Genomic DNA, 22300 nt, shown 5'->3' on the forward strand with positions numbered 1-22300 from the left:
GAGAAATAAAACATGACTAAAGCTATTTAAAAAAGAACAGGTATTGCGCGCGTTAGAAGCAGTAAATGACATCACATGGCTATTTTCAAAAGTGGCCTATCAAGCGCGTTGGAATTTTCGTCGCGAAAAAAAGTGAAAGTAATGAGCGCTGTGGAAAAGAAATTTTGTGCCGATACGTATTCACATTTATCTGTAATATGACTCCTAAATGTCTGTACCGATACGCCCAGCCACCTAGCTAATAAACAATAGTCATTACTCACACAGCTGAAGCAAAACGTAAGTGTCAGCAGTGGGATTCGAACACACGCCCGGAAGACCGGACTGCGACCTGAACGCAGCGCCTTGGACCGCTCGGCCATCCTGACATGCGGTTTGGCTGCTTTTGTCGAGAAATAAAACGTATGACTAAAGCTTTTTTAAAAAAGAACAGGTATTGCGCGCAATAGAAAGAATAATTGACATCACACGGCTATTTTCAAAAGTGGCCTTCAAGCGCACTGGCACTTTCTTCGCGAAAAAAATTGAACGTAATGAACGCTGCGGAAATTCATTTTTGTGCCGACAGGTATACACATTTATCTGTATTATGACTCCTAAATGTCTGTACCGGTACGCCCAGCCACCTAGCTAATAAACAATAGTCATTACTCACACAGCTGAAGCAAAACATAAGTGTCAGAAGTGGGATTCGAACCCACGCCCTGAAGACCGGACTGCGACCTGAACGCAGCGCCTTGGACCGCTCGGCCATTCTGACGTGCAGTTTGGCTGCTTTTGTCGAGAAATAAAAGATATGACTGAAGTTTATTTAAAAAAAGAACAGGTATTGCGCGCGATAGAAGCAGTAAATGACATCACATGGCTATTTTCAAAAGTGGCCTATCAAGCGCGCTGGAAGTTTCGTCGCGAAAAAAAGTGAAAGTAATGAACGTTGTGGAAAAGAATTTTTGTGCCGATAGGTATTCACAATTCTCTGTATTAAGACTCTTAAAGTCTGTACCGGTACGCCCAGCCACCTAGCTAATAAACAATAGTCATTACTCACACAGCTGAAGCCAAATATAAGTGTCAGAAGTGGGATTCGAACCCACGCCCCGAAGACCGGACTGCGACCTGAATGCAGAGCCTTGGACCGCTCGGCCATCCTGACATGCGGTTTGGCTGCTTTTGTCGAGAAATAAAACATACGACTAAAGTTTATTTAAAAAGAGAACAGGTATTGCTCGCCATAGATGTGTAAATGACATCACATGGCTATTTTCAAAACTGGCCTATCAAGCGCGCTGGAGTTTTCGTCGCGAAAAAAAGTGAAAGTAATGAACGCTGTGGAAAAGAATTTTTGTGCCGATAGGTGTTGAAATTTATCTGTATTATGACTCCTAAATGTCTGTACCGGTACGCCCAGCCACCTAGCTGATAAACAATAGTCATTACTCACACAGCTGAAGCAAAGCATAAGTGCCATAATTGGGATTCGAACCCACGCCCGGAAGTCCGGAATGCGACCTGAACGCAGCGCCTTGGACCGCTCGGCCATCCTGACACGCGGTTTGGCTGCTTTTGTCGAGAAATAAAACATATGACTAAAGTTTATTTAAAAAGAGAACAGGTATTGCGGGCCATAGATGTGTAAATGACATCACATGGCTATTTTCAAAACTGGCCTATCAAGCGCGCTGGAGTTTTCGTCGCGAAAAAAAGTGAAAGTAGTAATGCTGCGGAAAAGAATTTTTGTGCCGATAGGTGTTGAAATTTATCTGTATTATGACTCCTAAATGTTTGTACCGGTACGCCGAGCCACCTAGCTGATAAACAATAGTCATTACTCACACAGCTGAAGCAAAGCATAAGTGCCATAATTGGGATTCGAACCCACGCCCGGAAGTCCGGAATGCGACCTGAACGCAGCGCCTTGGACCGCTCGGCCATCCTGACATGCGGTTCAGCTGCTTTTGTCGAGAAATAAAACATATGACTAAAGTTTATTGAAAAAAAGAACAGGTATTGCGCACGATAGAAGGAGTAATTGACATCACATGGCTATTTTCAGAAGTGGCCAATCAAGCGCGTTGAAATTTTCGTCGCCAAATAATGAAAGTAATGAACGCCGCGGAAAAAAAAATTTGTGCCGATAGGTATACACATTTATCTCTATTATGACTCCTAAATGTGTGTACCGGTACGCCCAGCAACATGGCTAGTAAAATATAGTCATTACTCACAAAGCTGAAGCAAAACATAAGTGTCAGAAGTGGGACTCGAACCCACGCCCGTAAGTCCGCACTGCGACCTGAACGCAGCGCCTTGGACCGCTCGGCCATCCTGACAAGCGGTTCAGCTGCATTTGTCGAGAAATAAAAGATATAACTAAAGTTTATTTAAAAAAAGAACAGGTATTTCGCGCGATAGAAGGAATAAATGCCATCACATGGCTATTTTCAAAAGTGGCCTATCAAGCGCGCTGGAGTTTTGGTCGCGAAAAAAAGTGAAAGTAATAAACGCCGTGGGAAAGAATTTTCGTGCCGATAGGTATACACAATTCTCTGTATTATGACTCCTAAATATCTGTACCGGTACGCCCAGCAACCTTGCTAATAAACAATAGTCATTACTCACACAGCTGAAGCAAAACATAAGTGTCAGAATTGGGATTGGAACCCACGCGCGTAAGACCGGACTGCGACCTGAACGGTGCGCCTTGGACCACTCGGCCTTCCTGACATGCGGTTTGGCTGCTTTTGTCGAGAAATAAAACATATGACTAATGTTTATTTAAAAAAAGAACAGGTATTGCTCGCGATAGAAGGAGTAAATGACATCACATGGCTATTTTCAAAACTGGCCTATCAAGCGCGCTAGAGTTTTCGTCGCGAAAAAAAGTGAAAGTAATGAGCGCTGTGGAAAAGAAATTTTGTGCCGATACGTATTCACATTTATCTGTATTATGACTCCTAAATGTCTGTACCGGCACGCCCAGCCACCTAGCTTATAAACAATAGTCATTACTCACACAGCTGAAGCAAAACATAACTGTCAGAAGTGGGACTCAAATCCACGCCCGGAAGTCCGGACTGCGACCTGAACGCAGCGCCTTGGACCCCTCGGCCATCCTGACATGCGGTTCGGCTGCTTTTGTCGAGAAATAAAAGATATAACTGAAGTTTATTTAAAAAAAAGAACAGGTATTGCGCGCGATAGAAGGAGTGAATGCCATCACATGGATATTTTCAAATGTGGCCTATCAAGCGCGCTGGAGTTTTGGTCGCGAAAAAAGTGAAAGTAATGAACGCTGTGGAAAAAAAAATTTTGTGCCGATAGGTATTCACATTTATCTGTAATATGACTCCTAAATGTCTGTACCGATACGCCCAGCCACCTAGCTAATAAACAATAGTCATTACTCACACAGCTGAAGCAAAACGTAAGTGTCAGCAGTGGGATTCGAACCCACGCCCGGAAGACCGGACTGCGACCTGAACGCAGCGCCTTGGACCGCTCGGCCATCCTGACATGCGGTTTGGCTGCTTTTGTCGAGAAATAAAACGTATGACTAAAGCTTTTTAAAAAAGAACAGGTATTGCGCGCAATAGAAAGAATAATTGACATCACACGGCTATTTTCAAAAGTGGCCTTCAAGCGCACTGGCACTTTCTTCGCGAAAAAAATTGAAAGTAATGAACGCTGCGGAAATTCATTTTTGTGCCGACAGGTATACACATTTATCTGTATTATGACTCCTAAATGTCTGTACCGGTACGCCCAGCCACCTAGCTGATAAACAATAGTCATTACTCACACAGCTGAAGCAAAGCATAAGTGCCATAATTGGGATTCGAACCCACGCCCGGAAGTCCGGAATGCGACCTGAACGCAGCGCCTTGGACCGCTCGGCCATCCTGACACGCGGTTTGGCTGCTTTTGTCGAGAAATAAAACATATGACTAAAGTTTATTTAAAAAGAGAACAGGTATTGCGGGCCATAGATGTGTAAATGACATCACATGGCTATTTTCAAAACTGGCCTATCAAGCGCGCTGGAGTTTTCGTCGCGAAAAAAAGTGAAAGTAGTAACGCTGCGGAAAAGAATTTTTGTGCCGATAGGTGTTGAAATTTATCTGTATTATGACTCCTAAATGTCTGTACCGGTACGCCCAGCCACCTAGCTGATAAACAATAGTCATTACTCACACAGCTGAAGCAAAGCATAAGTGCCGTAATTGGGATTCGAACCCACGCCCGGAAGTCCGGAATGCGACCTGAACGCAGCGCCTTGGACCGCTCGGCCATCCTGACATGCGGTTCAGCTGCTTTTGTCGAGAAATAAAACATATGACTAAAGTTTATTGAAAAAAAGAACAGGTATTGCGCACGATAGAAGGAGTAATTGACATCACATGGCTATTTTCAGAAGTGGCCTATCAAGCGCGTTGAAATTTTCGTCGCCAAATAATGAAAGTAATGAACGCCGCGGAAAAAAAATTTTGTGCCGATAGGTATACACATTTATCTCTATTATGACTCCTAAATGTGTGTACCGGTACGCCCAGCAACCTTGCTAATAAAATATAGTAATTACTCACACAGCTGAAGCAAAACATAAGTGTCAGAAGTGGGACTCGAACCCACGCCCGTAAGTCCGCACTGCGACCTGAACGCAGCGCCTTGGACCGCTCGGCCATCCTGACTTTTTTTTTTTTCTTTATTGCCTGTTTTCGGCTCACGTAAACAATATACATATTAACTGATACACAACACAATCCAAAACATTGTAAAAACCGTGGCTCAAATGATGTGGCCACGCATCTGTTAAAATGTTTTTATCGTCGATAGTAATTCGACGCGCGGCAACCATTCTGGGGGAAATTCCTCCAACTTTTGTTCATCCACAAAATTTCTTATATACTCTTTGAAGTACTGGGTGGGTGCTCGTGCATCTACATCAAAGTGCATGGCTGCCATCCTGGATTTCCAAATGCTATGAAGAGCCATAAGCATTATCATATCATATGGGGTACCATCGTCACTTTGTATTTGCAAATAGCGGATGCCATATGCATCAATGGGGAAATCTTTTTTGATCGTGCGCTGGAGCACGTCCCAAAGAAAAACAGCATCCCAGCAGTCAATGAATACATGCTCAATTGTCTCCTCCTTTCTGCATATTATGCAATGCGTGCCCCAAGGAACGTAAAACCCCTTTGCAGCCATCCAGGTTTTGACGGTCAGCGTACCGGTATGTAATTTAAAAAAGAAATTCTTAGCACCTGGCGATATTTTCATCGCCTTGACGCGCTTTAGTACAGTGTGGCCATGGCATACATTGTAAAGGGACCGATACAAAGGCACTGGTAAAAACACATCACGTAGGTCCTTGTACAACTTTCTTCGTCGGACTTGACTCAAGTATTCAAGTGAAAACCGCACTGACAGAAACCTACAAGAAAGTACAACTTCGCGGAGAAAGCCATAAACACCACCAGGTACGCTGCAGGTTGATACAACCATGTTAGGCAAGTGTTGCCCCAGGCGAAGTTGACAGACAGTGCGAAGGAATGGGTTGTCGACGTCTCTAAAGAAACAAAATCGATTGACTACCTGTCTTAAAAACAAATGCGACAAGCCGAGTCCTCCATTTCGCACTCGAAGAAATAAATTGGTCCGACTCGATCTTTCCCAAGACGATTCCCACACAAAGACAGCGAACACACGGTGAAATTTTTGGATGTTTACCCTTGAACAATGTAAGACTTGTAAGATATACCAAATTTTATTCACTAAGAATATGTTGCAAATTGTGGCTTTAGAAAACATAGACCAGTTCCAGCCATTCCACTTGTTCACTCTTTCCCGCAGGTTATCCACTTGGCTCCTCCAGTACGAGTCGCTGTCTTTGTAGCATTCGAGGGGGGCACCCAAGTATTTCACCGGTGTCGTAACAAACCTTATGCTGGCAAAACTGTCTGGGGTTTCTGCCCAGTCACCGTGCCAAAAGCCAAGGCATTTTCCCCAGTTTACAGCGCTGCCACTTGCAACACAGAAGTTAGTAACGCATTTGACAGCATCTGCTATGCTGTCAGAGTCCGCGCAAAAAATGGCAATATCGTCTGCATACGCCAACAGTCGGACTTCAACCTCGTGCAGCTTAAACCCACGAACACAGTCATTCTTTATGACACTCAAACAAAAGGACTCTATGTACAAACAAAACAATAGTGGTGAGAGAGGACAACCCTGACGGACCGAACGCTTGACTGGGATGCGCTTCCCCACCACCTTGTTAACGATTAGCCGCGTTGAGCAGTCTCGGTACGCCATGACAACCCCCTCTTTGATTATTTTCCCTAAATTCACATAATCTAGGATGCACAGCAGAATTTCATGAGGCACCCTGTCAAAAGCCTTCTCGAGGTCGATTTGCAGCATTGCGATTCGCGCACCAATAGCGTCGCAACATTCGAGGATGCTCCGGGCTGCGTGTATATTCGTGAGGATAGTTCGACCTTTAATGCCGCACGTCTGATGCGGCCCCACGAGCTCCGTAATGACTGTTTGCAACCTTTTAGCTAGGATTTTCATGAATATCTTGTAATCTCCATTAGTGAGGCAGATTGGGCGGTAAGAATTTACTTTGCGCAGTGCAACGGGGTCTTCCGATTTTGGTATAAGAACAGTGTGAGATGATGAAAAGGACGGGGGTAATATTTTCAGCTCGAATGCCTCATTATAAACGTCGGCTAAGACTGGTGTTATTTCAAACTTAAAACACTTATAAAAGGCGGAAGTCAGACCATCAGGGCCAGGCGATTTCCCGGGATGCATACTTTCAATAGCACTGTTAACTTCCTCTTCCGAAATGGGTTCCTCCAATAATTCTTTTGCATTATTGTCAAGCTTTGGCATCAGCGGTAAAAAATCTTTTTTAAAACGATCGACATCAACTGAGCTGGCGGCAAATAAACCATTGAAGTGCTCAAAGAAAGCACGCTCGATAACATCTGCGACATCGCTGACCTCACCCTCGTGTTCAATTTCTGTTATCTGATTACGACGCGCATGCCACTTTTCTGAGCCCAACGCCCTTTTTGACGGTGCTTCTGCCGTTATCAGTCGCTCGGCTCTTGCCCGAACCATAGCACCGCGGTATCTTTCGACATCAAACCGCTCAATTTTACTTTTCAACGCGCGAATATCTTCAAGAAACATGCCGGGCATTCTACATTCTTCGAGGAGCAATTTTTCCAGGTTTCTGCGCATGAGCTTTTCTTCTGCTCCTTTTTCTCTGCTTATAGCGCTCGAGCGTTCCAAAGCCTTCAATTTAACGACCTGCTTGAAGTTCTCCCATTTTTCTCTAAACGTCTTTTTACTGCGAACTTTCATTTTTTCAACTTCCGTCATTACTTCCTCCATAAATTTTTCATCACTCAGCAGATTCGAATTCGATTTCCATAGTTGCCACTCGAAGGCCCTTTTCGTTTCTTTCGTGCTAGCTACTACAAAGCTAACCAAGCAGTGGTCACTAAATGAAACGGCGTTAACACGGTATGCCTTGCAAATCGGTACCAATTCTACACTCACGTACGCCCTATCTAGTCGGGCATGGCTGGCTGCCTGAAAGTGGGTGTACTGCATAGTCCGGCCACCACCGAGACATTCAGCCACATCCTCCAAACCATGTTCTCTTACCATATCGCTTAAGACAGCCGTACTTGCATCCCTGTAAGGTCGTTCGCTAGTTTTGTCTTTGGCTGAAAGGACGCAGTTGAAATCGCCAATAATGATTAGGAGCCTATTACATTTGGTATACTGCTTCAGTCGTTCGAAAAATATGCGTCTTTCGTCAGTGACAGTCGGTGCGTACAAGCATATTACGCGCCATTCCAATCCCGAAAACAAAAGATCACAAACAATGAGCCGACCAGACGGACATGACGTTGACGCTTCTACTTTAGCACCCAGACTCTGTCTGACGAACAAAACGCAACCAGAAGAAGTCCCTATGGCATGGCTAACTACAACAGAATACCGCGGCAAGAATTGGCGCACCATGCCCCCAGTTTCATCGTCACCATGGACTTTAGTCTCTTGGACTGCCAGCATGTCAAGGTCGAGGTCACTTACTAGCCGATAAAGTTGACATTGTTTTCTCCGTGAGGCCAGGCCACGCACATTTAAAGTGGCCACACGGATTGAATTTTCTATTTGCACCATTGTAAGGCTACGAAAAACCCAGGGGCATGGCGCTTACCTTACAACTGCAATTCCTTCCTGAACGCCTTGTCCCAGTACAGTCCTTAAGTTGGCGAAGGCGGCGTTTCCGCCGTCTTGCGCTCCGACGAAATGTTTGGCCGTGGCCGGATGGTAGGCCGCCGAGCGGGAGTCGTCTTGGCGGGTGGTTCGTCCGGCGAGGCAGCAGTGGTGCCCTTCTCTTTTTTCCCTTCGTCACGGGGACGCTTCCCCGTCACAGTGCCACTGTCGCTTTCAATCCCAGTCATCGGTTCAGCCTCAGAGGGGGTCTCGTCTGCTGAGCCAAGACACGTGTCGCCGGTGCTGCTTGCATCCACCTTTTCACTACTTTCGCCTACGCCTTCATATGGAAGCCCGGCGTCGGGCTTACCTGGTGCTTCACACACGCCCTCTTCTTGACGGCATGACGACCCATCTTCCACAGCACAGCTCGGGTTAACTCCTGCTGTTTCTTCCGAGTCTGCTTCGTCCATGAGGTGCTCCAGTGCATCACTTTCCTCGCTGGTCCAGTCACACTGGCATATGTCTTCGCGCAGTCGGCGTCTTCGTGGCCGAAGCGGCGACAACGACTGCAGCGGGGTACTCGGCAGTCGCGACGTATGTGACCGGTACTCTTGCACCGTAGGCACAATGGTGCACGGCCTGGAACGACAACGAGAGTCAGCTCTCCGGCAATCTTGAGCTGGTGCGGAATGTCATCCACCTTGACGTCGGAGTGCAGCTTTAGTCCCACAGACCGCGTCGTTGAGCCCTTTTCTGTGATGCCCGGAGCTCGCCACTTCTCCCGTTTCACTTCGAACACTTTCCCATAGAGAGTCAAGGCAACACGCACGTCTTCGTCGGTCACGCCGTACAGCAACCAGTGAAGCTTCAAGCTAACCTCGCGGTTATTTGGGTCAATGAGCAAACATGGGCGATCCTTTACCTTCACATCGATGGCGGAGAGCAACTTCCGAGCAGCCTCAGCACTCGTCAGTGTCACAGCCCATACGTGGTTCATTTGATACGCCCCCAACGCCAAAACGTCGTCGAGCGCACCAAGCTTGGCCAAAGTGTCCCGGTAATCTTCCACGCGGTAAGGCCGGGCTCTCGGGTCACCATGCATGAAAACGGTATTCGCAGCGATGCGTCCGGAAGGCAGATTGGGCAAAATCACCTGATAATCGTCGGCGCTAGGCGCAAAAACCCTGTCACCGCGGCCCGGTCGGGCCGCTGATACCGCTCCGTCGGAGCCGAACATTCCGCGACCGTATCGCTCCAAAGCTGGAAGTGGAATCCTCGGCCATCCTGACAAGCGGTTCAGCTGCATTTGTCGAGAAATAAAAGATATAACTAAAGTTTATTTAAAAAAAAGAACAGGTATTGCTCGCGATAGAAGGAGTAAATTACATCACATGGCTATTTTCAAAACTGGCCTATCAAGTGCGCTGGAATTTTCGTCGCGAAAAAAAGTGAAAGTAATGAACGTTTTGGAAAAATGTTTTGTGCCGATAGGTATTCACATTTTTCTGTATTATGAGTCTTAAATGTCTGTACCGGTACGCCCAGCCACCTAGCTAATAAACAATAGTCATTACTCACACAGCGGAAGCAAATTATAAGTGCCAGAATTGGGAATCGAACCCACGCCCGGATGCCCGGACTGCGACCTGAACGCAGTGCCTTGGACCGCTTGGCCATCCTGACATGCCGTTTGGCTGCTTTTGTCGAGAAATAAAAGATATGACTAAAGTTTATTTAAAAAAAGAACAGGTATAGCGCGCGATAGAAGGAGTAAATGCCATCACATGGCTATTTTCAAAAGTGGCCTATCAAGCGCACTGGAGTTTTGGTCACGAAAAAAAGTGAAATGAACGCTGTGGAAAAATATTTTTGTGCGGTATTAATATTTATCTGTAATAAGACTACTAAATGTCTGTACCAGTACGCCCAGCCACCTAGCTAATAAACAATAGTCATTACTCACACAGCTGAAGCAAAACATAAGTGTCAGAAGTGGGATTCGAACCCACGGCCGGAAGACCGGACTGCGACCTGAACGCAGCGCCTTGGACCGCTCGGCCATCGTAACGGTTTGGCTGCTTTTGTCGAGAAATAAAACATGACTAAAGCTATTTAAAAAAGAACAGGTATTGCGCGCGTTAGAAGCAGTAAATGACATCACATGGCTATTTTCAAAAGTGGCCTATCAAGCGCGTTGGAATTTTCGTCGCGAAAAAAAGTGAAAGTAATAAACGCCGTGGGAAAGAATTTTCGTGCCGATAGGTATACACAATTCTCTGTATTATGACTCCTAAATATCTGTACCAGTACGCCCAGCAACCTTGCTAATAAACAATAGTCATTACTCACACAGCTGAAGCAAAACATAAGTGTCAGAATTGGGATTCGAACCCACGCCCGTAAAACCGGACTGCGACCTGAACGCAGCGCCTTGGACCACTCGGCCATCCTGACATGCGGTTTGGCTGCTTTTGTCGAGAAATAAAACATATGACTAATGTTTATTTAAAAAAAGAACAGGTATTGCTCGCGATAGAAGGAGTAAATGACATCACATGGCTATTTTCAAAACTGGCCTATCAAGCGCGCTAGAGTTTTCGTCGCGAAAAAAAGTGAAAGTAATGAGCGCTGTGGAAAAGAAATTTTGTGCCGATACGTATTCACATTTATCTGTATTACGACTCCTAAATGTCTGTACCAGCACGCCCAGCCACCTAGCTTATAAACAATAGTCATTACTCACACAGCTGAAGCAAAACATAACTGTCAGAAGTGGGACTCAAACCCACGCCCGGAAGTCCGGACTGCGACCTGAACGCAGCGCCTTGGACCCCTCGGCCATCCTGACATGCGGTTCGGCAGCTTTTGTCGAGAAATAAAAGATATAACTGAAGTTTATTTAAAAAAAAGAACAGGTATTGCGCGCGATAGAAGGAGTGAATGCCATCACATGGATATTTTCAAATGTGGCCTATCAAGCGCGCTGGAGTTTTGGTCGCGGAAAAAGTGAAAGTAATGAACGCTGTGGAAAAAAAATTTTTGTGCCGATAGGTATTCACATTTATCTGTAATATGACTCCTAAATGTCTGTACCGATGCGCCCAGCCACCTAGCTAATAAACAATAGTCATTACTCACACAGCTGAAGCAAAACGTAAGTGTCAGCAGTGGGATTCGAACCCACGCCCGGAAGACCGGACTGCGACCTGAACGCAGCGCCTTGGACCGCTCGGCCATCCTGACATGCGGTTTGGCTGCTTTTGTCGAGAAATAAAACGTATGACTAAAGCTTTTTAAAAAAGAACAGGTATTGCGCGCAATAGAAAGAATAATTGACATCACACGGCTATTTTCAAAAGTGGCCTTCAAGCGCACTGGCACTTTCGTCGCGAAAAAAATTGAAAGTAATGAACGCTGCGGAAATTCATTTTTGTGCCGACAGGTATACACATTTATCTGTATTATGACTCCTAAATGTCTGTACCGGTACGCCCAGCCACCTAGCTAATAAACAATAGTCATTACTCACACAGCTGAAGCAAAACATAAGTGTCAGAAGTGGGATTCGAACCCACGCCCTGAAGACCGGACTGCGACCTGAACGCAGCGCCTTGGACCGCTCGGCCATTCTGACATGCAGTTTGGCTGCTTTTGTCGAGAAATAAAAGATATGACTGAAGTTTATTCAAAAAAAGAACAGGTATTGCGCGCGATAGAAGCAGTAAATGACATCACATGGCTATTTTCAAAAGTGGCCTATCAAGCGCGCTGGAAGTTTCGTCGCGAAAAAAAGTGAAAGTAATGAACGTTGTGGAAAAGAATTTTTGTGCCGATAGGTATTCACAATTCTCTGTATTATGACTCTTAAAGTCTGTACCGGTACGCCCAGCCACCTAGCTAATAAACAATAGTCATTACTCACACAGCTGAAGCCAAACATAAGTGTCAGCAGTGGGATTCGAACCCACGCCCCGAAGACCGGACTGCGACCTGAATGCAGAGCCTTGGACCGCTCGGCCATCCTGACATGCGGTTTGGCTGCTTTTGTCGAGAAATAAAACATATGACTAAAGTTTATTTAGAAAAAGAACAGGTATTGCTCGCCATAGATGTGTAAATGACATCACATGGCTATTTTCAAAACTGGCCTATCAAGCGCGCTGGAGTTTTCGTCGCGAAAAAAAGTGAAAGTAATGAACACTGTGGAAAAGAATTTTTGTGCCGATAGGTGTTGAAATTTATCTGTATTATGACTCCTAAATGTCTGTACCGGTACGCCCAGCCACCTAGCTGATAAACAATAGTCATTACTCACACAGCTGAAGCAAAGCATAAGTGCCATAATTGGGATTCGAACCCACGCCCGGAAGTCCGGAATGCGACCTGAACGCAGCGCCTTGGACCGCTCGGCCATCCTGACTTGCGGTTTGGCTGCTTTTGTCAAGAAATAAAAGATATGACTAAAGTTTATTTAAAAAAAGAACAGGTATTGCGCGCGATAGAAGGAGTAATTGACATCACATGGCTATTTTCAAAAGTGGCCTATCAAGCGCGCTGGAATTTTCGTCGCCAAAAAATGAAAGTAATGAACGCCGTGGAAAAGAAATTTTGTGCCGATAGGTATACACATTTATTTGTATTATGACTCCTAAATGTCTGTACCGGTACGCCCAGCAACCTTGCTAATAAACAATAGTCATTACTCACACAGCTGAAGCAAAACATAAGTGTCAGAAGTGGGATTCGAACCCACGCCCGGAAGACCGGACTGCGACCTGAACGCAGCGCCTTGGATCGCTCGGCCATCCTGACATGCGGTTTGGCTGCTTTTGTCGAGAAATAAAACATATTACTAAAGTTTATTTAAAAGAAGAACCGGCATTGCTCGCGATAGAAGGAGTAAATGACATCGCATGGCTGTTTTCAAAACTGGCCTATCAAGCGCGCTGGAGTTTTCGTCGCGAAAAAAAGTGAAAGTATTGAACGCTGTGGAAAAGAATTTTTGTGCCGATAGGTATTCACATTTGTCTGTATTATGACTCCTAAATGTCTGTACCGGTATGCTCAGCCACCTAGCTAATAAACAATAGTCATTACTCACACAGCTGAAGCAAAACATAGGTGTCAGAAGTGGGATTCGAACCCACGCCCGGGAGACTGGACTGCGACCTGAACGCAGCGCCGTGGACCGCTCGGCCATCCTGACATGCAGCTCGGATGCTTTTGTCGAGAAATAAAACATAACTGAAGTTTATTTAAAAAAAAGAACAGGTATTGCTCGCGATAGAAGGAGTAAATTACATCACATGGCTATTTTCAAAACTGGCCTATCAAGTGCGCTGGAATTTTCGTCGCGAAAAAAAGTGAAAGTATTGAACGTTTTGGAAAAATGTTTTGTGCCGATAGGTATTCACATTTTTCTGTATTATGAGTCTTAAATGTCTGTACCGGTACGCCCAGCCACCTAGCTAATAAACAATAGTCATTACTCACACAGCGGAAGCAAAGCATAAGTGCCAGAATTGGGAATCGAACCCACGCCCGGATGCCCGGACTGCGACCTGAACGCAGCGCCTAGGACCGCTCGGCCATTCTGACATGCGGTTTGGCAGCTTTTGTCGAGAAATAAAACATATGACTAAAGCTATTTAACAAAGAACAGGTATTGCGCGCGATAGAAGCAGTAAATGACATCACAAGGCTATTTTAAAAAGTGGCCTATCAACCGCACTGGAGTTTTCGTCGCGAAAAAAAGTGAAAGTAATGAACGCTGTGGAAAAGAATTTTTGTGCCGAAAGATTTCACATTTATCTGTATTATGACTCCTAAATGTCTGTACCGATACGCCCAGCCACCTAGCTAATAAACAATAGTCATTACTCACACAGCTGAAGCAAAACATAAGTGTCAGAAGTGGGATTTGAACCCACGCCCGGGAGACAGGACTGCGACCTGAACGCAGCGCCTTGGACCGCTCGGCCATCCTGACATGCGGTTTGGCTGCTTTTGTCGAGAAATAAAACATATGACTAAAGTTTATTTAAAAAAAGAACAGGTATTGCTCGCGATAGAAGGAGTAAATTACATCACATGGCTTATTTAAAAACTGGCCTATCAAGCGCGCTGGAGTTTTCGTCGCGAAAAAAAGTGAAAGTAATGAACGCTGTGGAAAAGAATTTTGTGCCGATAGGTATTCACATTTATCTGTATTATGACTCCTAAATGTCTGTGCCGGTACGCCCAGCCACCTAGCTAATAAACAATAGTCATTACTCACACAGCTGAAGCAAAACATAGGTGTCAGAAGTGGGATTCGAACCCACGCCTGGAAGACCGGACTGCGACCTAAACGCAGCGCCTTTGACCGCTCGGCCATCCTGACAAGCGGTTCAGCTGCATTTGTCGAGAAATAAAAGATATAACTAAAGTTTATTTAAAAAAAAGAACAGGTATTTCGCGCGATACAAGGAATAAATGCCATCACATGGCTATTTTCAAAAGTGGCCTATCAAGCGCGCTGGAGTTTTGGTCGCGAAAAAAAGTGAAATGAACGCTGTGGAAAAAAATTTTTGTGCCGATAGGTATTCACATTTATCTGTATTATGACTCCTAAATGTCTGTACCGGTACGCCCAGCAACCTTGCTAATAAACAATAGTCATTACTCATACAGCTGAAGCAAAACATAAGTGTCAGAAGTGGGATTCGAACTCACGCCCGGAAGACCGGAATGCGACCTGAATGCAGCGCCTTGGACCGCTCGGCCATCCTGACATGCGGTTTGGCTGCTTTTGTCGAGAAATATACGTATGTCTAAAGTTTATTTAAAAAAAGAACAGGTATTGCTCGCGATAGAATGAGTAAATGACATCACATGGCTATTTTCAAAACTGGCCTATCAAGCGCGCTGGAGTTTTCGTCGCCAAAAAAATGAAAGTAATGAACGCCGCGGAAAAAAAATTTGTACCGATAGGTATACACATTTATCTGTATTATGACTCCTAAATGTCTCTACCGGTACGCCAAGCCACCTAGCTAATAAACAATAGTCATTACTCACACAGCTGAAGCAAAACATAACTGTCAGAAGTGGGATTCGAACCCACGCCCGGAAGTCTGGACTGCGACCTGAACACAGCGCCTTGGACCGCTCGGCCATCCTGACATGCGGTTCGGCCGCTTTTGTCGAGAAATAAAACATATGACTAAAGTTTATTGAAAAAAAGAACAGGTATTGCGCGTGATAGAAGGAGTAATTGACATCACATGGCTATTTTCAAAAGTGGCCTATCAAGCGCGCTGGAATTTTCGTCGCCAAAAAATGAAAGTAATGAACGCCGCGGAAAAGAAATTTTGTGCCGATAGGTATACACATTTATTTGTATTATGACTCCTAAATGTCTGTACCGGTACGCCCAGCAACCTTGCTAATAAACAATAGTCATTACTCACACAGCTGAAGCAAAACATAAGTGTCAGAAGTGGGATTCGAACCCACGCCCGGAAGACCGGACTGCGACCTGAACGCAGCGCCTTGGATCGCTCGGCCATCCTGACATGCGGTTTGGCTGCTTTTGTCGAGAAATAAAACATATCACTAAAGTTTATTTATAGGAAGAACAGGCATTGCTCGCGATAGAAGGAGTAAATGACATCACATGGCTGTTTTCAAAACTGGCCTATCAAGCGCGCTGGAGTTTTCGTCGCGAAAAAAAGTGAAAGTATTGAACGCTTTAGAAAAGAATTTTTGTGCCGATAGGTATTCACATTTGTCTGTATTATGACTCCTAAATGTCTGTACCGGTATGCTCAGCCACCTAGCTAATAAACAATAGTCATTACTCACACAGCTGAAGCAAAACATAGGTGTCAGAAGTGGGATTCGAACCCACGCCCGGAAGACTGGACTGCGACCTGAACGCAGCGCCGTGGACCGCTCGGCCATCCTGACATGCAGCTCGGATGCTTTTGTCGAGAAATAAAACATAACTGAAGTTTATTTAAAAAAAAGAACAGGTATTGCTCGCGATAGAAGGAGTAAATTACATCACATGGCTATTTTCAAAACTGGCCTATCAAGTGCGCTGGAATTTTCGTCGCGAAAAAAAGTGAAAGTAATGAACGTTTTGGAAAATTGTTTTGTGCCGATAGGTATTCACATTTTTCTGTATTATGAGTCTTAAATGCCTGTACCGGTACGCCCAGCCACCTAGCTAATAAACAATAGTCATTACTCACACAGCGGAAGCAAATTATAAGTGCCAGAATTGGGAATCGAACCCACGCCCGGATGCCCGGACTGCGACCTGAACGCAGTGCCTTGGACCGCTTGGCCATCCTGACATGCCGTTTGGCTGCTTTTGTCGAGAAATAAAAGATGTGACTAAAGTTTATTTAAAAAAAGAACAGGTATAGCGCGCGATAGAAGGAGTAAATGCCATCACATGGCTATTTTCAAAATTGGCCTATCAAGCGCGTTGGAATTTTCGTCGCGAAAAAAAGTGAAAGTAATAAACGCCGTGGGAAAGAATTTTCGTGCCGATAGGTATACACAATTCTCTGTATTATGACTCCTAAATATCTGTACCAGTACGCCCAGCAACCTTGCTAATAAACAATAGTCATTACTCACACAGCTGAAGCAAAACATAAGTGTCAGAATTGGGATTCGAACCCACGCCCGTAAGACCGGACTGCGACCTGAACGCAGCGCCTTGGACCACTCGGCCATCCTGACATGCGGTTTGGCTGCTTTTGTCGAGAAATAAAACATATGACTAATGTTTATTTAAAAAAAGAACAGGTATTGCTCGCGATAGAAGGAGTAAATGACATCACATGGCTATTTTCAAAACTGGCCTATCAAGCGCGCTAGAGTTTTCGTCGCGAAAAAAAGTGAAAGTAATGAGCGCTGTGGAAAAGAAATTTTGTGCCGATACGTATTCACATTTATCTGTATTATCACTCCTAAATGTCTGTACCGGCACGCCCAGCCACCTAGCTTATAAACAATAGTCATTACTCACACAGCTGAAGCAAAACATAACTGTCAGAAGTGGGACTCAAACCCACGCCCGGAAGTCCGGACTGCGACCTGAACGCAGCGCCTTGGACCCCTCGGCCATCCTGACATGCGGTTCGGCTGCTTTTGTCGAGAAATAAAAGATATAACTGAAGTTTATTTAAAAAAAAGAACAGGTATTGCGCGCGATAGAAGGAGTGAATGCCATCACATGGATATTTTCAAATGTGGCCTATCAAGCGCGCTGGAGTTTTGGTCGCGAAAAAAGTGAAAGTAATGAACGCTGTGGAAAAAAAATTTTTGTGCCGATAGGTATTCACATTTATCTGTAATATGACTCCTAAATGTCTGTACCGATGCGCCCAGCCACCTAGCTAATAAACAATAGTCATTACTCACACAGCTGAAGCAAAACATAAGTGTCCGCAGTGGGATTCGAACCCACGCCCGGAAGACCGGACTGCGACCTGAACGCAGCGCCTTGGACCGCTCGGCCATCCTGACATGCGGTTTGGCTGCTTTTGTCGAGAAATAAAACGTATGACTAAAGCTTTTTAAAAAAGAACAGGTATTGCGCGCAATAGAAAGAATAATTGACATCACACGGCTATTTTCAAAAGTGGCCTTCAAGCGCACTGGCACTTTCGTCGCGAAAAAAATTGAAAGTAATGAACGCTGCGGAAATTCATTTTTGTGCCGACAGGTATACACATTTATCTGTATTATGACTCCTAAATGTCTGTACCGGTACGCCCAGCCACCTAGCTAATAAACAATAGTCATTACTCACACAGCTGAAGCAAAACATAAGTGTCAGAAGTGGGATTCGAACCCACGCCCTGAAGACCGGACTGCGACCTGAACGCAGCGCCTTGGACCGCTCGGCCATTCTGTTTTTTTTTTTTTCTTTATTGCCGGCTTCGCACAAAAGAAATACAATTTACGATCACTTTTAAACGAGTTTAAAAAAAACACCAGCCTGGCTGTGACTGGTTTCATTTAAAACTGCTTCATTGTAGCCAACACATTCAACAACGACACCCATTCAGGTCTTTCTTCTCTGGAAGATAACACGTCTCTTATGTATACAATACTTTCCGTGAAGTATTCATGCGCACATCGGGCATCTTTATCTACGTGTCTTACTGCCATTCTAGTTCGCCACACGCTGTGAAGCACAAGCAACATAAACATATCATAAGGCACACCATCCTCATTTTCTACAGCCAAGAATCTAATACCGTGTGGTGTGATAGGCAAGTCCTTTTTCAAGGTACGCTGCAGAATGTCCCACAGAAAAACAGCATCCCAGCAATCAAGAAAAATGTGGTTGACAGTCTCGGGTTTCTTACAGATAAGGCAGTCCATCGACCACGGAACAAAGAAACCCTTTTCCTGCAACCATGGTTTTACGGGCAATGTTCCGCTGTGCAGCTGAAAAAAAAATGTCTTTGCACTTGCGCGTACGGTCATCATTTTCACTCTCTTCAATACGTCACGTTCAGCACCAACCTGGTATACTGATCTGTAGATAGGCTGAGGCAGCATTACGTCACGTAAATCTCTGTAAAGACGTTTTCTCTTTACAACAGATAAATATTCCATTGAAAATCTCACTTTCAGTATTTCATATGCCATTATAACTTCTCTTAAATATCCACGTAGGTTACATTTCACAGACATACTTGATACCACATAATCAGGAATCTTATTAGAAAGTACAATTTGTAGAAATGTTCTCACAAACGGGTTACATTGGTCGCGTAAAAAAATATATCTGGACACAATTTGCTTGAGGAAGAGGTGAGCCAATCCTAAACCACCATTTCTTAGTGAATGAAATAAGTTTGTTCGACTCGTACGCTCCCAAACCGACCCCCAAACAAACACAGCTAAGACTCGATGCAATTTCTGCACATTTGCTCTTGACATAAATAGGAACTGCAGAACATACCATACTTTGCAAACAATGAACCAATTGCATGCAGTCGCTCTAGAAAACATAGAAAGTTCCCTACCACCCCAGTTTCTTGTCTTCTCACGAGTGCTCTCACATATCTCTTTCCAGTAATCATCCGTGTTTTTGTAATGCTGGAGGGGTACTCCGAGATACTTCGTCGGTACAAGTGACCAGTTCATATTTGCAAAGTTTTGTGGGGTGGTCTCCCAAGAACCATGCCACAAGCCTAGGCATTTGTCCCAGTTTACTGCACTGCCTGTCATCTTGCAAAAATAGGCCACATGACGTATCACTTCACTGACACTTTCCTTATCGCTACAAAACACGGCAATATCGTCGGCATATGTTAGCATTTTAACTTCACTGTTCATTAGCTGATACCCTTTTATTGTTTCATTGCTAATAATCTTCATGCAGAAAGGTTCCATATATATTGCAAATAATAAAGCCGAAATGGGATCACCTTGCCGCACACCGTTTGTCACTTGAAAGCTTTCAGTAAGTCGCCCATTAATTACAAGACTCGTAAAGCACTCTCTATAGGCCATTTTTACCCCTTCCAAAATGACAGACCCTACATTAACATATTCTAGTATCAAAAAAAGGATATCATGATTTACACGGTCAAAGGCTTTTTCCAGATCTAATTGCAACATTGCAACCTTGCTACCAAACACATCGCAACTCTCCAGCACGCTTCTCGCTACATGAACATTTGTATTTATTGTGCGTCCTTTTATACCACAAGTCTGGTGTGGTCCAACTAGTATTTTCATCATCCTTTGCAACCTGCCTGCAAGAACCTTCATAAACACTTTATAGTCTGTGTTGGCTAAACTGATTGGTCGGTACGACTTGACGGACAATAATTTTTTGGGGTCGTCAGTTTTCGGTATGAGTATTACGTGCGTCTTTTTAAATGAGCCGGGCAGAACCTTTAATCTTATAGCCTCCGTGAAGACACGATGTAAGGCAACAGAAATAACACCTTTAAAAGTCTTGTACAATGCGGCACCAAATCCATCAGGTCCCGGTGCTTTGCCAGCCGCTAGGTCGTCAATAGCCTTTTCTATTTCGGACACTTCAATCGCTATCTCCAGCTGCTCTCTCTCGTTATCAGAGAGCTTTGGTATCAAATGCAGAAACTGATCCTCAAACCCTTCCTCTGCCTTCACTTTTCGGCCAAGTAAGCCTCGGAAATATTCAACAAATACTTGCTCAATTGCTGTCGCTTCACGTACAATACCGCTATCAGTTGCAATCGCTTTGATTTCATTTCGCTTGGCGTATCTTTTTTCATCCCCAAGTGCACGCTTTGTTGGTGTTTCGCCGAGAGATAATTTTTCTGCACGTGCCTTTATCACCGCACCTCTATATTCTTCAATGTCAATTGCCTCCAATTGGTTTTTTAACTGCCTTATTTCTTTTGTGTACTTTCCTGGCATTTTACTTTCTAGGCTCAATGCAAAGTCTAACTGACATTGCAAATCTTTTTCTTTTTCCTTTTTGGCTCTATGTAACACACCGGATCTTTCTATGGCTTTCATCTTTGTTACCTCCTTAAAACGCTCCCAGGCTTCAATCACGTTCGCTTGAGGCTCGGCTAACATTTGGTTAATGGAATCCTGCACAGCTTCAACGAACAATTCATCTTTTAATAATAAGTCGTTTAATTTCCACACGTCCCAGTTAAAGCGTGTCTTCTTCTTTTTATACCCTATAGTGAACATTACTAAACTGTGGTCACTGAAAGACACACTTTTTACTTCATAATTCGAACATACTCGCATTAACTCTACTGACACATAGGCTCTGTCTAGCCTCGCATGGCTTTCGTTCTGAAAGTGTGTGAAGTGCTCTTCTGCAGAGAGCACATCACCAACATCTTCGAGATGACAATCTTGTACAATAGTGCAGAGTAGCGCTGCACTTTGGTCTTTTATGGCTGCTTTTTTTGCTCTGTCCTGAGGGTTGCAAACACAATTAAAGTCGCCGAGCATAATGACAATCCTGCCACAGCTAAGAAAAGTCTGTAAATTCTCAAACAATAATTTACGTTCAACTTCTTTGTTCGGTGCGTAAACACAGACAACTCGCCATTTTTTATTATTATATGTAAAATCGCAAACTATGAATCTCCCAGTACTAGACACAGTTACAGTCTCCTCAACTATACCAATAGAATTTTTAAGGAACAGTGCACAACCCGCCGACATTCCAACGGCATGAGACACACACACATCATACCGGGCTCTAAAAGGGGACACCATTCGGTCAGTCTGATCTTGCCCTTCAACTTTTGTTTCCTGAATGGCAATAACATCGAGATCACATTCAAGCATCAAACGACTTAATTGATACTGCCTTCGTCGAGCGGCAAGTCCCCTGACATTGAGAGTCGCAACTCTCAATTCTGCTTCGACGCTCATAGCCATTAGGACGTGAATGGCCGTCCCGGCCACATGGTTCTCACCTCTGATGCTCCTTTATCACCATCAGGTCCAAGGTTCGATATGGTCTGATAGGTCCCCTTTCTTTTGATCACAAAAGTAGAGCGCCACGCACGTTTCACGCAGCACATTATGCACACTTCACCACTGCGCTCCATTTGTTGGTGCTTCCGCCGGGTCAATACTTGTGTCACTTAATCCAGACCCCCACCTTACGGGGGCTTTTGATCTGCAGGGGGCCCCGCTGAAGGCCCCTTCTGTTGATGATCTGTCAGTCGCTGATGCAATGTCTGCTGATTCGGCACTGGTTGCTGCTGCGGCGGTTGTGTCTGTTGCACCTGGGTTGGTGGGAGGTTCTCGGCTATTCGACGTTCGCTGAGGATGTTAGGTGCCGGTCTACGGCGCACGTTCATCGCCTTGGCCGGTGGTTGTTCCACTTCTTTCGTTGTAGCAGCCTTCTCGCCTTCCGCGTCTTCCCTGGGCCTTTTACATGTATTTGACGTGTCCATGTTTTCCGACATTTCTTCCTGTGCTGCAAGCGCCGTTATATCTTGTGTGTTCCTCGTGGATTGCACGTCTTTTGTAGAACCCTTGTCTTTGTTAAGCGTCGTCTCAGCAC

General features: G+C 44.7%; 27 non-coding genes across 27 annotated transcripts; all 27 read right to left on the reverse strand.

The window, feature by feature from the left end:
* Positions 1–284: 284 nt before the first annotated feature.
* Positions 285–368, reverse strand: TRNAL-CAG (transfer RNA leucine (anticodon CAG)). Its single transcript has one exon. It is a non-coding gene; the product is annotated as a tRNA-Leu (tRNA).
* A 308-nt stretch (positions 369–676) lies between these two features.
* TRNAL-CAG (transfer RNA leucine (anticodon CAG)) lies at positions 677–760 on the reverse strand. The gene has a single exon. It is a non-coding gene; the product is annotated as a tRNA-Leu (tRNA).
* Positions 761–1069: 309 nt separating this feature from the next.
* Positions 1070–1153, reverse strand: TRNAL-CAG (transfer RNA leucine (anticodon CAG)). Its single transcript has one exon. It is a non-coding gene; the product is annotated as a tRNA-Leu (tRNA).
* Positions 1154–2246: 1093 nt separating this feature from the next.
* Positions 2247–2330, reverse strand: TRNAL-CAG (transfer RNA leucine (anticodon CAG)). Its single transcript has one exon. It is a non-coding gene; the product is annotated as a tRNA-Leu (tRNA).
* Positions 2331–3034: 704 nt separating this feature from the next.
* Positions 3035–3118, reverse strand: TRNAL-CAG (transfer RNA leucine (anticodon CAG)). The gene has a single exon. It is a non-coding gene; the product is annotated as a tRNA-Leu (tRNA).
* Positions 3119–3429: 311 nt separating this feature from the next.
* On the reverse strand, positions 3430–3513 carry TRNAL-CAG (transfer RNA leucine (anticodon CAG)). The gene has a single exon. It is a non-coding gene; the product is annotated as a tRNA-Leu (tRNA).
* Positions 3514–4604: 1091 nt separating this feature from the next.
* On the reverse strand, positions 4605–4688 carry TRNAL-CAG (transfer RNA leucine (anticodon CAG)). Its single transcript has one exon. It is a non-coding gene; the product is annotated as a tRNA-Leu (tRNA).
* Positions 4689–9849: 5161 nt separating this feature from the next.
* Positions 9850–9933, reverse strand: TRNAL-CAG (transfer RNA leucine (anticodon CAG)). Its single transcript has one exon. It is a non-coding gene; the product is annotated as a tRNA-Leu (tRNA).
* A 301-nt stretch (positions 9934–10234) lies between these two features.
* On the reverse strand, positions 10235–10318 carry TRNAL-CAG (transfer RNA leucine (anticodon CAG)). The gene has a single exon. It is a non-coding gene; the product is annotated as a tRNA-Leu (tRNA).
* Positions 10319–10620: 302 nt separating this feature from the next.
* On the reverse strand, positions 10621–10704 carry TRNAL-CAG (transfer RNA leucine (anticodon CAG)). The gene has a single exon. It is a non-coding gene; the product is annotated as a tRNA-Leu (tRNA).
* A 310-nt stretch (positions 10705–11014) lies between these two features.
* On the reverse strand, positions 11015–11098 carry TRNAL-CAG (transfer RNA leucine (anticodon CAG)). The gene has a single exon. It is a non-coding gene; the product is annotated as a tRNA-Leu (tRNA).
* A 311-nt stretch (positions 11099–11409) lies between these two features.
* Positions 11410–11493, reverse strand: TRNAL-CAG (transfer RNA leucine (anticodon CAG)). The gene has a single exon. It is a non-coding gene; the product is annotated as a tRNA-Leu (tRNA).
* A 307-nt stretch (positions 11494–11800) lies between these two features.
* On the reverse strand, positions 11801–11884 carry TRNAL-CAG (transfer RNA leucine (anticodon CAG)). The gene has a single exon. It is a non-coding gene; the product is annotated as a tRNA-Leu (tRNA).
* A 309-nt stretch (positions 11885–12193) lies between these two features.
* TRNAL-CAG (transfer RNA leucine (anticodon CAG)) lies at positions 12194–12277 on the reverse strand. The gene has a single exon. It is a non-coding gene; the product is annotated as a tRNA-Leu (tRNA).
* Positions 12278–12978: 701 nt separating this feature from the next.
* Positions 12979–13062, reverse strand: TRNAL-CAG (transfer RNA leucine (anticodon CAG)). Its single transcript has one exon. It is a non-coding gene; the product is annotated as a tRNA-Leu (tRNA).
* Positions 13063–13372: 310 nt separating this feature from the next.
* Positions 13373–13456, reverse strand: TRNAL-CAG (transfer RNA leucine (anticodon CAG)). The gene has a single exon. It is a non-coding gene; the product is annotated as a tRNA-Leu (tRNA).
* A 308-nt stretch (positions 13457–13764) lies between these two features.
* On the reverse strand, positions 13765–13848 carry TRNAL-CAG (transfer RNA leucine (anticodon CAG)). Its single transcript has one exon. It is a non-coding gene; the product is annotated as a tRNA-Leu (tRNA).
* Positions 13849–14155: 307 nt separating this feature from the next.
* On the reverse strand, positions 14156–14239 carry TRNAL-CAG (transfer RNA leucine (anticodon CAG)). The gene has a single exon. It is a non-coding gene; the product is annotated as a tRNA-Leu (tRNA).
* Positions 14240–14548: 309 nt separating this feature from the next.
* TRNAL-UAG (transfer RNA leucine (anticodon UAG)) lies at positions 14549–14632 on the reverse strand. The gene has a single exon. It is a non-coding gene; the product is annotated as a tRNA-Leu (tRNA).
* Positions 14633–15330: 698 nt separating this feature from the next.
* On the reverse strand, positions 15331–15414 carry TRNAL-CAG (transfer RNA leucine (anticodon CAG)). The gene has a single exon. It is a non-coding gene; the product is annotated as a tRNA-Leu (tRNA).
* A 308-nt stretch (positions 15415–15722) lies between these two features.
* On the reverse strand, positions 15723–15806 carry TRNAL-CAG (transfer RNA leucine (anticodon CAG)). The gene has a single exon. It is a non-coding gene; the product is annotated as a tRNA-Leu (tRNA).
* Positions 15807–16116: 310 nt separating this feature from the next.
* TRNAL-CAG (transfer RNA leucine (anticodon CAG)) lies at positions 16117–16200 on the reverse strand. The gene has a single exon. It is a non-coding gene; the product is annotated as a tRNA-Leu (tRNA).
* Positions 16201–16508: 308 nt separating this feature from the next.
* On the reverse strand, positions 16509–16592 carry TRNAL-CAG (transfer RNA leucine (anticodon CAG)). Its single transcript has one exon. It is a non-coding gene; the product is annotated as a tRNA-Leu (tRNA).
* A 310-nt stretch (positions 16593–16902) lies between these two features.
* Positions 16903–16986, reverse strand: TRNAL-CAG (transfer RNA leucine (anticodon CAG)). The gene has a single exon. It is a non-coding gene; the product is annotated as a tRNA-Leu (tRNA).
* A 310-nt stretch (positions 16987–17296) lies between these two features.
* TRNAL-CAG (transfer RNA leucine (anticodon CAG)) lies at positions 17297–17380 on the reverse strand. The gene has a single exon. It is a non-coding gene; the product is annotated as a tRNA-Leu (tRNA).
* A 311-nt stretch (positions 17381–17691) lies between these two features.
* TRNAL-CAG (transfer RNA leucine (anticodon CAG)) lies at positions 17692–17775 on the reverse strand. Its single transcript has one exon. It is a non-coding gene; the product is annotated as a tRNA-Leu (tRNA).
* Positions 17776–18082: 307 nt separating this feature from the next.
* TRNAL-CAG (transfer RNA leucine (anticodon CAG)) lies at positions 18083–18166 on the reverse strand. The gene has a single exon. It is a non-coding gene; the product is annotated as a tRNA-Leu (tRNA).
* Positions 18167–22300: the final 4134 nt, after the last annotated feature.

The sequence above is a fragment of the Rhipicephalus microplus genome, chromosome X (assembly GCF_043290135.1).
Source record: "Rhipicephalus microplus isolate Deutch F79 chromosome X, USDA_Rmic, whole genome shotgun sequence".
Classification (NCBI taxonomy): Eukaryota; Metazoa; Arthropoda; class Arachnida; order Ixodida; family Ixodidae; genus Rhipicephalus; species Rhipicephalus microplus.